Below are 15,251 nucleotides of genomic sequence, written 5' to 3' on the forward strand. Positions count from 1 at the left end.
CCATCCATCCACTTGAAGATTCTACTAAAAGTGTGTTTCAAAACTGTTGTATGAAAAGAACTGTTCGACTCTGTGAGTTGAATGCACATATCGTCAAGAAGTTTCTGAGAATGCCTCAGTAGTTTTTAGGTGAAGGTATTTCATTTCCCAGCATAGGCCTCAAAGTGCTCGAAATATCCACTTGCAGATTCTACAAAAAGAGTGTTTCAAAACTGCTCTATCAAAAGGCAGGTTGAACTCTGTGAGTTGAATGCACAAAGCACAGGGAACTTTCTGAGAATGCTTTTGTCTAGTTGCTAGGTGAAGATATTTCCTTGTCCAGCATAGTCCTCAAAGCACTCCATCCATCCACTTGAAGATTCTCCTAAAAGAGTGTTTCAAAACTTCTCTATCAAAAGAAAGGTTCAACTCTGTGAGTTGAATGCAGACGTTACAAAGAAGTTTCTGAGAATGCTTCTGTCTAGATTGTATATGAAGATATTTCCTTTTCCAGCATAAGCCTCAAAGAGCTCCAAATATCTACTAGCTGAGTCTACAAAAACAGTGTTTCAAAACTGGAATCTCAAAAGGAAGTTTCAACTCTGTGAGTTGAATGCACTTATCATGAAGAAGTTTCTGAGAATGCTTCCGTCCAGCTTTTATGCAATGATATTTCCTTTTGCAGCATAGGCCTCAAAGCGCTCCAAATATCCACTTGCAGATTCTACAAAAAGAGTGTTTCAAAACTGCTCTATCGAAAGGCAGGTTGAACTCCGACATTTGAATCCACAAAGCACAGGGAACTTTCTGAGAATGCTTTTGTCTAGTTGCTAGGTGAAGATATTTCCTTGTCCAGCATAGTCCTCAAAGCACTCCATCCATCCACTTGAAGATTCTCCTAAAAGAGTGTTTCAAAACTTCTCTATCGAAAGAAAGGTTCAACTCTGTGAGTTGAATGCAGACGTTACACAGAAGTTTCTGAGAATGCTTCTGTACAGTTTTTATGTGAAGATATTTCCTTTTCCAGCATTGGCCTCAAAGCGCTCCATATAGCCACTTGCAGATTCTACAAAAAGAGTGTTTCCAAACTGCTCTATGAAAAGGAAGGTTCAACTCTGTGAGTTGAATGCGTGCATTGCCAAGAAGTTTCTGAGAATGCTTCTGTCTAGTTTTTAGGTGAAGATATTTCATTTCCCAACATAGGCCTCAAGGCGCTCCAAATATCCACTTGCAGATTCTTCAAAAAGAGTGCTTCAAAACTGCGCTTTGAAAAGGAAGGTTAAAGTCTGTGAGTTGAACGCACTCAGCAGAAAGAAGTTTCTGAGAGAGCTTCTATCTAGTTTTCATCTGCATGTAGTTGCTTTTCCACTAGATGCCGCAATCGCAACAAATATCCACTTGCAGTTTCCACAAAAAGAGCGTTGCAGATCTGCTCCATGAAAAGCAATGTTCAACTCTGTGAGTTCAATCCCCACATGACAGAGAAGTTTCTGAAAATACTTCTTTCTAGTTTGTATATGAAGATATTTCCTTTTCCGGCATAAGCCTCAAAGAGCTCCAAATATCTACTAGCTGAGTCTACAAAAACAGTTTTTCAAAACTGGTATCTCAAAAGGAAGGTTCAACTCTCTGAGTTGAATGCACTCATCACAAAGAAGTTTCTGAGAATGCTTCCGTCCAGCTTTTATGCAACGATATTTCCTTTTGCAGCATAGGCCTTAAAGCGCTCCAAATATCCACTTGCAGATTCTACAAAAAGAGTGTTTAAAAACTGATCTAACGAAAGGCAGGTTGAACTCTGTGAGTTGAATGCACAAAGCACAGGGAACTTTCTGAGAATGCTTTTGTCTAGTTTCTAGGTGAAGATATTTCCTTGTTCAGCATAGGCCTCAAAGCACTCCATCCATCCACTTGAAGATTCTCCTAAAAGAGTGTTTCAAAACTTCTCTATCGAAAGAACGTTTCAACTCTGTGAGTTGAATGCAGACTTTACAAAGAAGTTTCTGAGAATGCTTCTGTCCAGTTTTTATGTGAAGATATTTCCTTTTCCAGCATAGGCCTCAAAGCGCTCCATATATCCACTTGCAGTTTCTACAAAAAGAGTGTTTCCAAACTGCTCTATGAAAAGGAAGGTTCAACTCTGTGAGTTGAATGCGTGCATCGCCAAGAAGTTTCTGAGAATGCTTCTGTCTAGTTTTTAGGTGAAGATATTTCATTTCCCATCATAGGCCTCAAGGCGCTCTAAATATCCACTGGCAGATTCAACAAAAAGAGTATTTCAAAACTGCGTTTTGAAAAGAAAGGTTCAAGTCTGTGAGATGAATGCACTCAGCAGAAAGAAGTTTCTGAGAGTGCTTCTATCTTGTTTTCATCTGCATGTATTTCCTTTTCCACTAGATGCCGCAATCACACCAAATATCCACTTGCAGTTTCCACAAAAAGAGTGTTGCAGAACTGCTCCATGAAAAGGAATGTTCAACTCTGTGAGTTCAATCCCCACATGACATAGAAGTTTCTGAAAATATTTCTGTCTAGTTTGTATATGAAGATATTTCCTTTTTCAGCATAAGCCTCAAAGAGCTCCAAATATCTACTTGCTGAGTCTACAAAAACAGTGTTTCAAAACTGGTCTCTCAAAAGGAAGTTTCTACTCTGTAAGTTGAATGCACTTATCCCAAAGAAGTTTCTGAGAATACTTCCGTCGAGCTTTAATGCAACGATATTTCCTTTTGCAGCATAGGCCTCAAAGCGCTCCAAATATCCACTTGCAGATTCGACAAAAAGAGTGTTTCAAAACTGCTCTATCGACAGGCAGGTTGATCTCTGTGAGTTGAACGCAGAAAGCACAGGGAACTTTCTGAGAATGCTTTTGTCTAGTTTCTACGTGAAGATATTTCCTTTTCCAGCATAGGCCTCAAAGCACTCCATCCATCCACTTGAAGATTCTCCTAAAAGAGTGCTTCAAACATTCTCTATCGAAAGAAAGGTTCAACAATGTGAGTTGAATGCAGACGTTACAAAGAAGTTTCTGAGAATGCTTCTGTGCAGTTTTTATGTGAAGATATTTCCTTTTCCAGCATAGGCCTCAAATCGCTCCATATATCCACTTGCAGATTCTACAAAAAGAGTGTTTCCAAACTGCTCTATGAAAAGGAAGGTTTAACTCTGTGAGTTGAATGCGTGCATCATGAAGAAGTTTCTGAGAATGCTTCTGTCTAGTTTTTAGGTGAAGATATTTCGTTTCCCAGCATTGGCCTCAAGGCACTCCAAATATCCACTTGCAGATTCAACAAAAAGAGTGTTTCAAAACTGTGCTTTGAAAAGGAAGCTTCAAGTCGGTGAGTTGAATGCACTCAGCAAAAAAGTTTCTGAGAGCGCTTCCATCTGGTTTTCATCTGCATGTAGTTCTTTTTCCACTAGATGCCGCAATGGCACCAAATATCCACTTGCAGTTTCCACAAAAAGAGTGTTGCAGAACTGCTCCATGAAAAGGAATGTACAACCCTGTGAGTTCAATCCCCACATTATGTAGAAGTTTCTGAGATGCTTCTGTCTAGTTTGTATATGAAGATATTTCCTTTTCCAGCATAAGCCTCAAAGAGCTCCAAATATCTACTTGCTGAGTCTACAGAAACAGTGTTTCAAAACTGATCTCTCAAAAGGAATGTTCAACCCTGTGAGATGAATGCACTTATCACAAAGCAGTTTCTGAGAATGCTTCCGTCCAGCTTTTATGCAATGATATTTCCTTTTGCAGCATAGGCCTCAAAGCGCTCCAAATATCCACTTGCAGATTCTACAAAAAGAGTGTTTCTAAACTGCTCTATCGAAAGGCAGGTTGATCTCTGTGAGTTGAATGCACAAAGCACAGGGAAGTTTCTGAGAATGCTTTTGTCTAGTTTCTACGTGAAGATATTTCCTTGTCCAGCGTAGGCCTCAAAGCACTCCATCCATCCATTTGAAGATTCTCCTAAAAGAATGTTTCAAAACTTCTCTATCCAAAGAAAGGTTCAACTCTGTGAGTTGAATGCAGACGTTGCAAACAAGTTTCTGAGAATTGTTCTGTACAGTTTTTATGTGAAAGTATTTCCTTTTCCAGCATAGGCCTCAAAACGCTCTATATATCCACTTGCAGATACTACAAAAAGAGTGTTTCCAAACTGCTCTCCCAAAAGGAAGGTTCAACACTGTGAGTTGAATGCGTGCATCGCGAAGAAGTTTCTGAGAATGCTTCTGTCTAGTTTTTAGGTGAAGATATTTCATTTCCCAGCATAGGCCTCAAGGCGCTCCAAATATCCACTTGCAGATTTTACAAAAAGAGTGTTTCAAAACTGCGCTTTGAAAATGGAGGTTCAAGTCAGTGAGTTGAATGCACTCAGCAGAAAGATGTTTCTGAGTGCGCTTCTATCTAGTATCCATCTGCATGTATTTCGTTTTCAACTAGATGCCGCATTCGCACCAAATATCCACTTGCAGTTTCCACAAAAAGAGTGTTGCAGAACTGCTCCATGAAAAGGAATGTTCAACCCTGTGAGTTCAATCCCCACATGACATAGAAGTTTCTGAAAATGCTTCTGTCTATTTTGTGTATGAAGATATTTCCTTTTCCAGCATAAGCCTCAAAGAGCTACAAATATCCACATGCTGAGCCTACAAAAACAGTGTTTCAAAACTGTTCTCTCAAAAGGAAGGTTCAACTCTGTGAGTTGAATGCAGTCATCACAAAGGAGTTTCTGAGAATGCTTCCGTCTAGCTTTTATGCAATGATATTTCCTTTTGCAGCATAGGCCTCAAAGCGCTCCAAATATCCACTTGCAGATTCTACAATAAGAGTGTTTCAAAACTGCTCTATCGAAAGACAGGTTGATCTCTGTGTGTTGAATTCACAATGCACAGGAAACTTTCTGAGAATGTTTTTGTCTAGTTTCTATGTGAATATATTTCCTTTCCCAGCATTGGCCTAAAAGGGCTCCTAATATCCACCTACAGATGGTAGTAAAATTATGTCTTAAAACTGCATTTTAAAAAGGAAGTTTGAAGTCTGTGAGTTGAATGCACTCATCACACAGAAGGTTCTGAGAATGCTTCTGTCTAATTTTTACGTGAAGATATTTACTTTTCCGTGCATAGGCCTCAAATTGCAAGAATTATCCACTTGAAGATTATACAAAAAGAGTGTTTCCAAACTGCTCTATCAAAAGGCAGGTTGAACTCTGTGCGTTGAATGTGCACATCACACAGAAGTTTCTGAGAATGCTTCTGTCTAGTGTTTATGTTGAGTTATTTCCTTTTCCAACATAGGCCTCAAAGCGCTCCGAATAAACACTTGCAGATTCTACAAATGGAGTGTTTCCAAACTGTTCTGTCTAAAGGAGTGTTCAAGTCGGTGAGCTGAATGCGCTCATCACAAAGGAGTTTCTGAGAATGCTTCTGTCTAGTTTTTATGTGATGATACTTCGTTTCCCAGCATTGGCCTAAAAACGCTCCATATGTCCACCTTCAGATGGTACTGAAATTGTGTCTCAAAACTGCACTATCAAAAGGAAGGTTGAAGTCTGTGAGTTGAGTGCACTCATCGCACAGAAGGTTCTGAGAATGCTTCTGTCTAATTTTTAGGTAAAGATGTTTCCTTTTCCTTGCCTAGGCCTCAAATGGCAAGAAATATCCACTTGCAGATTTTACAAAAAGAGTGTTTCCAAACTGCTCTATCAAAAGGCAGGTTGAAGTCTGTGAGTTGAATGCACACATCACACAGAAGTTTCTGAGAATGCTTCTGTCTAGTGTTTATGTGAAGATATTTCCTTTTCAAGCATAGACCTCAAAGCGCTCAAAATATGCAGTTGCAGATTCTACAAAAAGTGTGTTTCAAAACTACTCCATGAAAAGAAAGGTTAAACTCTGTGAGTTGAGGGCACTTATCACAGAGAAGTGTGAGACAATGCTTCTGTCTAATTTTTGTGTGAAGGTGTCCCGTTTCCAACGAATTCCTAAAAGCGGTCTAAATATGCATTTCCACATTCTATAAAAAGAGTGTTTCAAAATTTCTCTGTCAAAAGGAATGTTCAACTCTGTGAGTTGAATGCACACACCACAAAGAAGTTTCAGAGAATGCTTCTGTCTACTTTTTATGTGAAGATATTTCCTTTCCAGCACAGGACTGAAATCGCTTCAAGTGTCCCCTTGCAGATTCTAGACAAAGAGTCTTTCAAAACTGCTCTATCAAAAATCAGTTTGACATCTGTGAGATGAGAGCACACATGACAAAGGAGTTTGTGAGAATGCTTCAGTCTCCTTTTTCTGTGAGGATATCCCGTTTCCAGCAAATTCCTATAAGTGGTCCAAATATCCAAATGCAGATTCTTCAAAAAGAGTGTTTCAGAACTGCTCTAGAAAAGGGAATGTTCAACTCTGTGAGTTCAATCCCCACATGACATAGAAGTTTCTGAAATGCTTCTGTCTAGTTTTTATATGAAGATATTTCCTTTTCCAGCATAAGCCTCAAAGAGCTCCAAATATCCATTGCTGAGTCTACAAAAACAGTGTTTCAAAACTGGTCTCTCAAAAGGAAGGTTGAACTCTGTGAGTTGAATGCACTCATCACAAAGAAGTTTCTGGGAATGCTTCCGTCTAGCTTTTATGCAATGATATTTCCTTTTGCAGCATAGGCCTGAAAGCGCTCCAAATATCCACTTGCAGATTCTACAAAAAGAGTGTTTCAAAACTGCTCTACCGAAAGGCAGGTTGAACCCTGTTAGTTGAATGCACAAAGCAGTGGAAACTTTCTGAGAATGCTTTTGTCTAGTTTCTAGGTGAAGATATTTCCTTGTCCAGCATAGGCCTCAAAGCACTCCATCCATCCACTTGAAGATTCTACTAAAAGTGTGTTTCAAAACTGCTCTATGAAAAGAAGTGTTCGACTCTGTGGGTTGAAAGCACATATCATGAAGAAGTTTCTGAGAATGCTTCAGTCTAATTTTTAGATGAAGGTATTTCATTTCCCAGCATAGGCCTCAAAGCGCTCCAAATATCCACTTGCAGATTCTACAAAAAGAGTGTTTCAAAACTGCTGTATCAAAAGGCAGGTTGAACTCTCTGAGTTGAATGCACAAAGCACGGGGTACTTTCTGAGAATGCTTTTGTCTAGTTCCTAGGTGAAGATATTTCCTTCTCCAGCATAGGCCTCAAAGCACTCCATCCATCCACTTGAAGATTGTCCTAAAAGAGTGTTTCAAAACTTCTGTATCGAAAGAAAGGTTCAACTCTGTGAGTTGAATGTAGACGTTACAATGAAGTTCCTGAGAATGCTTCTGTCCAGTTTTTATGTGAAGATATTTCCTTTTCCAGCATAGGCCTCAAAGCGCTCCATATATCCACTTGCAGATTCTACAAAAAGAGTGTTTCCAAACTGCTCCCTCAAAAGGAAGTTTCAACTCTGTGAGTAGAATGTGTGCATCTCGAAGAAGTTTCGGAGAATGCTTCTGTCTAATTTTTAGGTGATGATATTCCATTTCCCAGCGTAGGCCTCAAAGCGCTCCAAATATCCACTTGCAGATTCTACAAAAAGAGTGTTTCAAAACTGCTCTATCGAAAGGTAGGTTGATCTCTGTGAGTTTAATGCACAAAGCACAGGGAACTTTCTGAGGATGCTTTTGTCTAGTTTCTGGGTGAAGATATTTCCTTTTGCAGAATAGGCCTCAAAGCGCTCCATATATCCACTTGCAGATTCTACAAAAAGAGTGTTTCCAAACTGCTCTCTCAAAAGGAAGGTTCAACTCTGTGAGTTGAATGCGTGCATCGCGAAGAAGTTTCTGAGAATGCTTCTGTCTAATTTTTAGGTGAAGATATTTCTTTTCCCATCATAGGCCTCAAGGCGCTCCAAATATCCACTTGCAGTTTCTAGAAAAAGAGTGTTTCAAAACTGCGCTTTGTAAAGGAAGGTTAAAGCATGTGAGTTGAATGCACTCAGCAGAAAGAAGTTTCTGAGAGCGCTTCTATCTAGATTTCATCTGCATGTAGTTCCTTTTCCAGTAGATGCCGCAATCGCACCAAATATCCACTTGCAGTTTCCACAAAAAGAGTGTTGCAGGACTGCTCCATGAGAAGGAATGTTCAACTCTGTGAGTTCAATCCCCACATAACATAGAAGTTTCTGAAAATGCTTCTGTCTAGTTTGTATATGAAGGTATTTCCTTTTCCCGCATAAGCTTCAAAGAGCTCCAAATAACCACTTGCTGAGCCTACAAAAACAGTGTTTCAAAACTGGTCTCTCAAAAGGAAGGTTCAACTCTGTAAGTTGAATGCACTCATCACAAAGAAGTTTCTGAGAATTCTTCCGTCTAGCTTTTATGCAATGATATTTCCTTTTGCAGCATAGGCCTCAAAGCACTCCATCCATACACTTGAAGATTCTACTAAAAGTGTGTTTCCAAACTGCTCTATGAAAAGAACTGTTCGACTCTGAGAGTTGAATGCACATATTGTGAAGAAGTTTCTGAGAATGCTTCAGTCTAGTTTTTAGGTGAAGTTATTTCATCTCCCAGCATAGGCGTCAAAGCGCTCAAAATATCCACTTGCAGATTCTACAAAAGGAGTGTTTCAAAACTGCTCTATCAAAAGGCAGGTTGAACTCTGTGACTTGAATGCACAAAGCACAGGGAACTTTCTGAGAATGCTTTTGTCTAGTTGCTAGGTGAAGATATTTCCTTGTCCAGCATAGTCCTCAAAGAACTCCATCCATCCACATGAAGATTCTCCTAAAACAGTGCTTCAAAACTTCTCTATCGAAAGAAAGGTTCAACTCTGTGAGTTGAATGCAGACGTTACAAAGAAGTTTCTGAGAATGCTTCTGTCCAGTTTTTGAGTGAAGATATTTCCTTTTCCAGCATAGGCCTCAAATCCCTCCATATATCCACTTGCAGATTCTACAAAAAGAGTGTTTCCAAACTGCTCTATGAAAAGGAAGGTTCAATTCTGTCCGTTGAATGCACTCAGCAGAAAGATGTTTCTGAGAGCGCTTCTATCTAGTTTTCTTTTGCATGTAGTTCCTTTTCCACTGGATGCCGCAATCGCACCAAATATCCACTTGCAGTTTCCGCAAAAAGAGTGTTGCAAAACTGTTCCATGAAAAGGAATGTTCAACTCTGTGAGTTCAATCCCCACATGACATAGAAGTTTCTGAAATGCTTCTGTCTAGTTTGTATATGAAGATATTTCCTTTTCCAGCATAAGCCTCAAAGAGCTCCAAATATCCATTGCTGAGTCTACAAAAACAGTGTTTCAAAACTGGTCTCTCAAAAGGAAGGTTGAACTCTGTGAGTTGAATGCACTCATCACAAAGAAGTTTCTGAGTATGCTTCCGTCTAGCTTTTCTGCAATGATATTACCTTTTGCAGCATAGGCCTCAAAGCAGTCCATCCATCCACTTGAAGATTCTACTAAAAGTGTGTTTCAAAACTGCTCTATGAAAAGAACTGTTCGACTCTGTGAGTAGAATGCACATATCGTGAAGAAGTTTCTGAGAATGCTTCAGTCTAGTTTTTAGGAGAAGATATTTCATTTCCCTGCATAGGCCTCAAGGCACTCCAAATATCCACTTGCAGATTCTACAAAAAGAGTGTTTCAAAACTGCGCTTTGAAAAGGAAGTTGCAAGTCTGTGAGTTGAATGCACTCAGCAGAAAGATGTTTCTGAGCGCGCTTCTATCTAGTTTTCATCTGCATGTAGTTCCTTTTCCACTAGACGCCGAAATCGCACCAAGTATCCACTTGCAGTTTCCACAAAAAGAGTGTTGCAGAACTGCTCCATGAAAAGGAATGTTCAACCCTGTGTGTTCAATCCCCACATGACATAGAAGATTCTGAATATGCTTCTGTCTAGTTTGTATATGAAGATATTTCCTTTTCCAGCATAAGCCTCAAAGAGCTCCAAATATCCAGTTGCTGAGTCTACAAAAACAGTGTTTCAAACTGGTCTCTCAAAAGGAAGTTTCAACTCTGTGAGTTGAATGCAGTCATCACAAAGAAGTTTCTGAGAATGCTTCCGTCTAGCTTTTATGCAATGATATTTCCTTTTGCAGCATAGGCCTGAAAGCCCTCCAAATATCCACTTGCAGATTCCACAAAAAGAGTGTTTCAAAACTGCTCTATCGAAACGCAGGTTGAACCCTGTTAGTTGAATGCACAAAGCAGTGGGAACTTTCTGAGAATGCTTTTGTCTAGTTTCTAGGTGAAGATATTTCCTTGTCCAGCATAGGCCTCAAAGCACTCCATCCATCCACTTGAAGATTCTACTAAAAGTGTGTTTCAAAACTGCTCTCTGAAAAGAACTGTTCGACTCTGTGAGTTGAAAGCACATATCATGAAGAAGTTTCTGAGAATGCTTCAGTCTAATTTTTAGATGAAGTTATTTCATTTCCCAGCATAGGCCTCAAAGCGCTCCAAATATCCACTTGCAGAATCTACAAAAAGAGTGTTTCAAAACTGCTGTATCAAAAGGCAGGTTGAACTCTGTGAGTTGAATGCACAAAGCACAGGGAACTTTCTGAGAATGCTTTTGTCTAGTTTCTGGGTGAAGATATTTCCTTGTCCAGCATAAGCGTCAAAGCACTCCATCCATCCACTTGAAGATTCTCCTAAAAGAGTGTTTCAAAACTTCTCTATCGAAACAAAGGTTCAACTCTGTGAGTTGAATGCAGACGTTACAAAGAAGTTTCTGAGAATCCTTCTGTCCAGTTTTTATCTGAAGGTATATGCTTTTACAGCATAGGTCTCAAAGGGCTCCATATATCCACTTGAAGATTCTACAAAAAGAGTGTTTCCAAACTGCTCTCTCAAAAGGAAGGTTCAACTCTGTGAGTTGAATGCGTGCATCATGAAGAAGTTTCTGAGAATACTTCTGTCTAGTTTTTAGGTGAAGATATTTCATTTCCCAGCATAGGCCTCAAGGCGCTCCAAATATCCACTTGCAGATTCCACAAAAAGAGTGTTTCAAAACTCCGCTTTGAATAGGAAGGTTCAAGTCTGTCAGTTGAATGCACTCAACAGAAAGAAGTTTCTGAGATCCCTGCTATCTACTTTTCATCTGCATGTAGTTCCTTTTCCACTAGATACCGCAATCGCACCAAATATCCAATTGCAGTTTCCACAAAAAGAGAGTTGCAGAACTGCTCCATGAAAAGGAATGTTCAACACTGTGAGTTCAATACCCACATGACATAGAAGTTTCTGAAAATGCTTCTGTCGAGTTTGCATATGAAGATATTTCCTTTTCCAGCATAAGCCTCAAAGAGCTCCAAATATCCACTTGTTGAGTCTACAAAAACAGTGTTTCGAAACTGGTCTCTCAAAAGGAAGTTTCAACTCTGTAGGTTGAATGCACTTATCCCAAAGAAGTTTCTGAGAATGCTTCCGTCGAGCTTTTATGCAACGATATTTCCTTTTGCAGCATAGGCCTCAAAGCGCTCCAAATATCCACTTGCAGATTCCACAAAAAGAGTGTTTCAAAACTACTCTATCGAAAGGCAGGTTGAACCCTGTTAGTTGAATGCAGAAAGCACAGGGAACTTTCTGAGAATGCTTTTGTCTAGTTTCTAGTTGAAGATATTTCCTTTTCCAGCATAGGCCTCAAAGCACTCCATCCATCCACTTGAAGATTTTACTAAAAGTGTGTTTCAAAACTGCTCTATGAAAAGAACTGTTCGACTCTGTGAGTTGAAAGCACATATCATGAAGAAGTTTCTGAGAATGCTTCAGTCAAATTTTTAGATAAAGGTATTTCATTTCCCAGCATAGGCCTCTAAGCCCTCCAAATATCCACTTGCAGATTCTACAAAAAGAGTGTTTCAAAACTGCTCTATCAAAATGCAGGTTGAACTCTGTGAGTTGAATGCACAAAGCACAGGGAACTTTCTGAGAATGCTTTTGTCTAGTTTCTCGGTGTAGATATTTCCTTGTTCAGCATAGGCCTCAAAGCACTCCATCCATCCACTTGAAGATTCTCCTAAAAGAGTGTTTCAAACATTCTCTATCGAAAGAACGTTTCAACTCTGTGAGTTGATTGCAGACTTTACAAAGAATTTTCTGAGAATGCTTCTGTCCAGTTTTTATGTGAAGATATTTCCTTTTCCAGCATAGGCCTCAAAGCGCTCCATATATCCACTTGCAGTTTCTACAAAAAGAGTGTTTCCAAACTGCTCTATGAAAAGGAAGGTTCACCTCTGTGAGTTGAATGCGTGCATCGCCAAGAAGTTTCTGAGATTGCTTCCGTCTAGTTTTTAGGTGAAGATATTTCATTTCCCATCATAGGCCTCAAGGCGCTCCAAATATCCACTGGCAGATTCAACAAAAAGAGTATTTCAAAACTGCGTTTTGAAAAGGAAGGTTCAAGTCTGTGAGATGAATGCACTCAGCAGAAAGAAGTTTCTGAGAGCGCTTCTATCTTGTTTTCATCTGCATGTAGTTCCTTTTTCCACTAGATGCCGCAATCACACGAAATATCCACTTGCAGTTTCCACAAAAAGAGTGTTGCAGAACTGCTCCATGAAAAGGAATGTTCAACTCTGTGAGTTAAATCCCCACATGCATAGAAGTTTCTGAAAATGCTTCTGTCTAGTTTGCATATGAAGATATTTCCTTTTCCAGCATAAGCCTCAAAGAGCTCCAAATATCCACTTGCTGAGTCCACAAAAACAGTGTTTCAAAACTGGTCTCTCAAAAGGAAGGTTCAGCTCTGTAAGTTGAATGCACTCATCACAAAGAACTTTCTGAGAATGCTTCCGTCTAGTTTTTATGCAATGGTATTTCCTTTTCCAGCATAGGCCTCAAAGCACTCCAAATATCCACTTGCAGATTCTACAAAAAGAGTATTTCATAACTGCTCTATCGAAAGGCAGGTTGATCTCTGTGAGTTGAACGCACAAGGTACAGGGAACTTTCTGAGAATGCTTTTGTCTAGTTTCTACGTGAAGATATTTCCTTTTCCAGCATAGGCCTCAAAGCACTCCATCCATCCACTTGAAGATTCTACTAAAAGTGTGTTTCCAAACTGCTCTATGAAAGGAACTGTTCGACTCTGTGAGTTGAATGCACATATCGTCAGGAAGTTTCTGAGAATGCCTCAGTATAATTTTTAGGTGAAGATATTTCATTTCCCAGCATAGGCCTCAAAGCGTTCGAAATATCCACTTGCAGATTCTACAAAAAGAGTGTTTCAAAACTGCTCTATCAAAAGGCAGGTTGAACTCTGTGAGTTGAATGCACAAAGCACAGGGAACTTTCTGAGAATGCTTTTGTCTAGTTGCTAGGTGAAGATATTTCCTTGTCCAGCATAGGCCTCAAAGCACTCCATCCATCCACTTGAAGATTCTCCGAAAACAGTGCTTCAAAACTTCTCTATCGAAAGAAAGGTTCAACTCTGTGAGTTGAATGCAGACGTTACAAAGAAGTTCCTGAGAATGCTTCTGTCCAGTTTTTATGTGAAGATATTTCCTTTTCCAGCATTGGCCTCAAAGCGCTCCATATATCCACTTGCAGATTCTACAAAAAGAGTGTTTCCAAACTGCTCCCTCAAAAGGAAGGTTCAACTCTGTGAGTAGAATGCGTGCATCTCAAAGATGTTTCGGAGAATGCTTCTGTCTAATTTTTAGGTGAAGATATTCCATTTCCCAGCGTAGGCCTCAAAGCGCTCCAAATATCCACTTGCAGATTCTACAAAAAGAGTGTTTCAAAAACTGCTCTATCAAAAGGCAGGTTGAACTCTGTGAGTTGAATGCACAAAGCACAGGGAACTTTCTGAGAATGCTTTTGTCTAGTTTCTAGGTGAAGATATTTCCTTGTCCAGCATAGGCGTCAAGGCACTCCATCCATCCACTTGAAGATTCTCCTAAAAGAGTGTTTCAAAACTTCTCTATCGAAACAAAGGTTCAACTCTGTGAGTTGAATGCATACTTTACAAAGAAGTTTCTGGGAATGCTTCTGTCCAGTTTTTATGTGAAGTTATATGCTTTTACAGCATAGATCTCAAAGCGCTCCATATATCCACTTGAAGATTCTACAGAAAGAGTGGTTCCAAACTACTCTCTCAAAAGGAAGGTTCAACTCTGTGAGTTGAATGAGTGCATCATGAAGAAGTTTCTGAGAATACTTCTGTCTAGTTTTTAGGTGAAGATATTTCATTTCCCAGCATAGGCCTCAAGGCGCTCCAAATATCCACTTGCAGATTCCACAAAAAGAATGTTTCAAAACTCCGCTTTGAATAGGAAGGTTCAAGTCTGTCAGTTGAATGCACTCAGCAGCAAGAAGTTTCTGAGATCCCTGCTATCTAGTTTTCATCTGCATGTAGTTCCTTTTCCACTAGATACCGCAATCGCACCAAATATCCAATTGTAGTTTCCACAAAAAGAGAGTTGCAGAACTGCTCCATGAATAGGAATGTTCAACACTGTGAGTTCAATCCCCACATGACATAGAAGTTTCTGAAAATGCTTCTGTCGAGTTTGCATATGAAGATATTTCCTTTTCCAGCATAAGCCTCAAAGAGCTCTAAATATCCACTTGCTGAGTCTACAAAAACAGTGTTTCAAAACTGGTCTCTCAAAAGGAAGTTTCTACTCTGTAAGTTGAATGCACTTATCCCAAAGAAGTTTCTGAGAATGCTTCCGTCGAGCTTTTCTGCAACGATATTTCGTTTTGCAGCATAGGCCTCAAAGCGCTCCAAATATCCACTTGCACATTCTACAAAAAGAGTGTTTCAAAACTGCTCTATCGAAAGGCAGGTTGATCTCTGTGAGATGAACGCAGAAAGCACAGGGAACTTTCTGAGAATGCTTTTGTCTAGTTTCTACGTGAAGATATTTCCTTTTCCAGCATAGGCCTCAAAGCACTCCATCCATCCACTTGAAGATTCTACTAAAAGTGTGTTTCAAAACTGTTGTATGAAAAGAACTGTTCGACTCTGTGAGTTGAATGCACATATCGTCAAGAAGTTTCTGAGAATGCCTCAGTAGTTTTTAGGTGAAGGTATTTCATTTCCCAGCATAGGCCTCAAAGTGCTCGAAATATCCACTTGCAGATTCTACAAAAAGAGTGTTTCAAAACTGCTCTATCAAAAGGCAGGTTGAACTCTGTGAGTTGAATGCACAAAGCACAGGGAACTTTCTGAGAATGCTTTTGTCTAGTTGCTAGGTGAAGATATTTCCTTGTCCAGCATAGTCCTCAAAGCACTCCATCCATCCACTTGAAGATTCTCCTAAAAGAGTGTTTCAAAACTTCTCTATCA

Source organism: Pongo abelii, chromosome X, assembly GCF_028885655.2.
Source record: "Pongo abelii isolate AG06213 chromosome X, NHGRI_mPonAbe1-v2.0_pri, whole genome shotgun sequence".
Lineage (NCBI taxonomy): Eukaryota > Metazoa > Chordata > Mammalia > Primates > Hominidae > Pongo > Pongo abelii.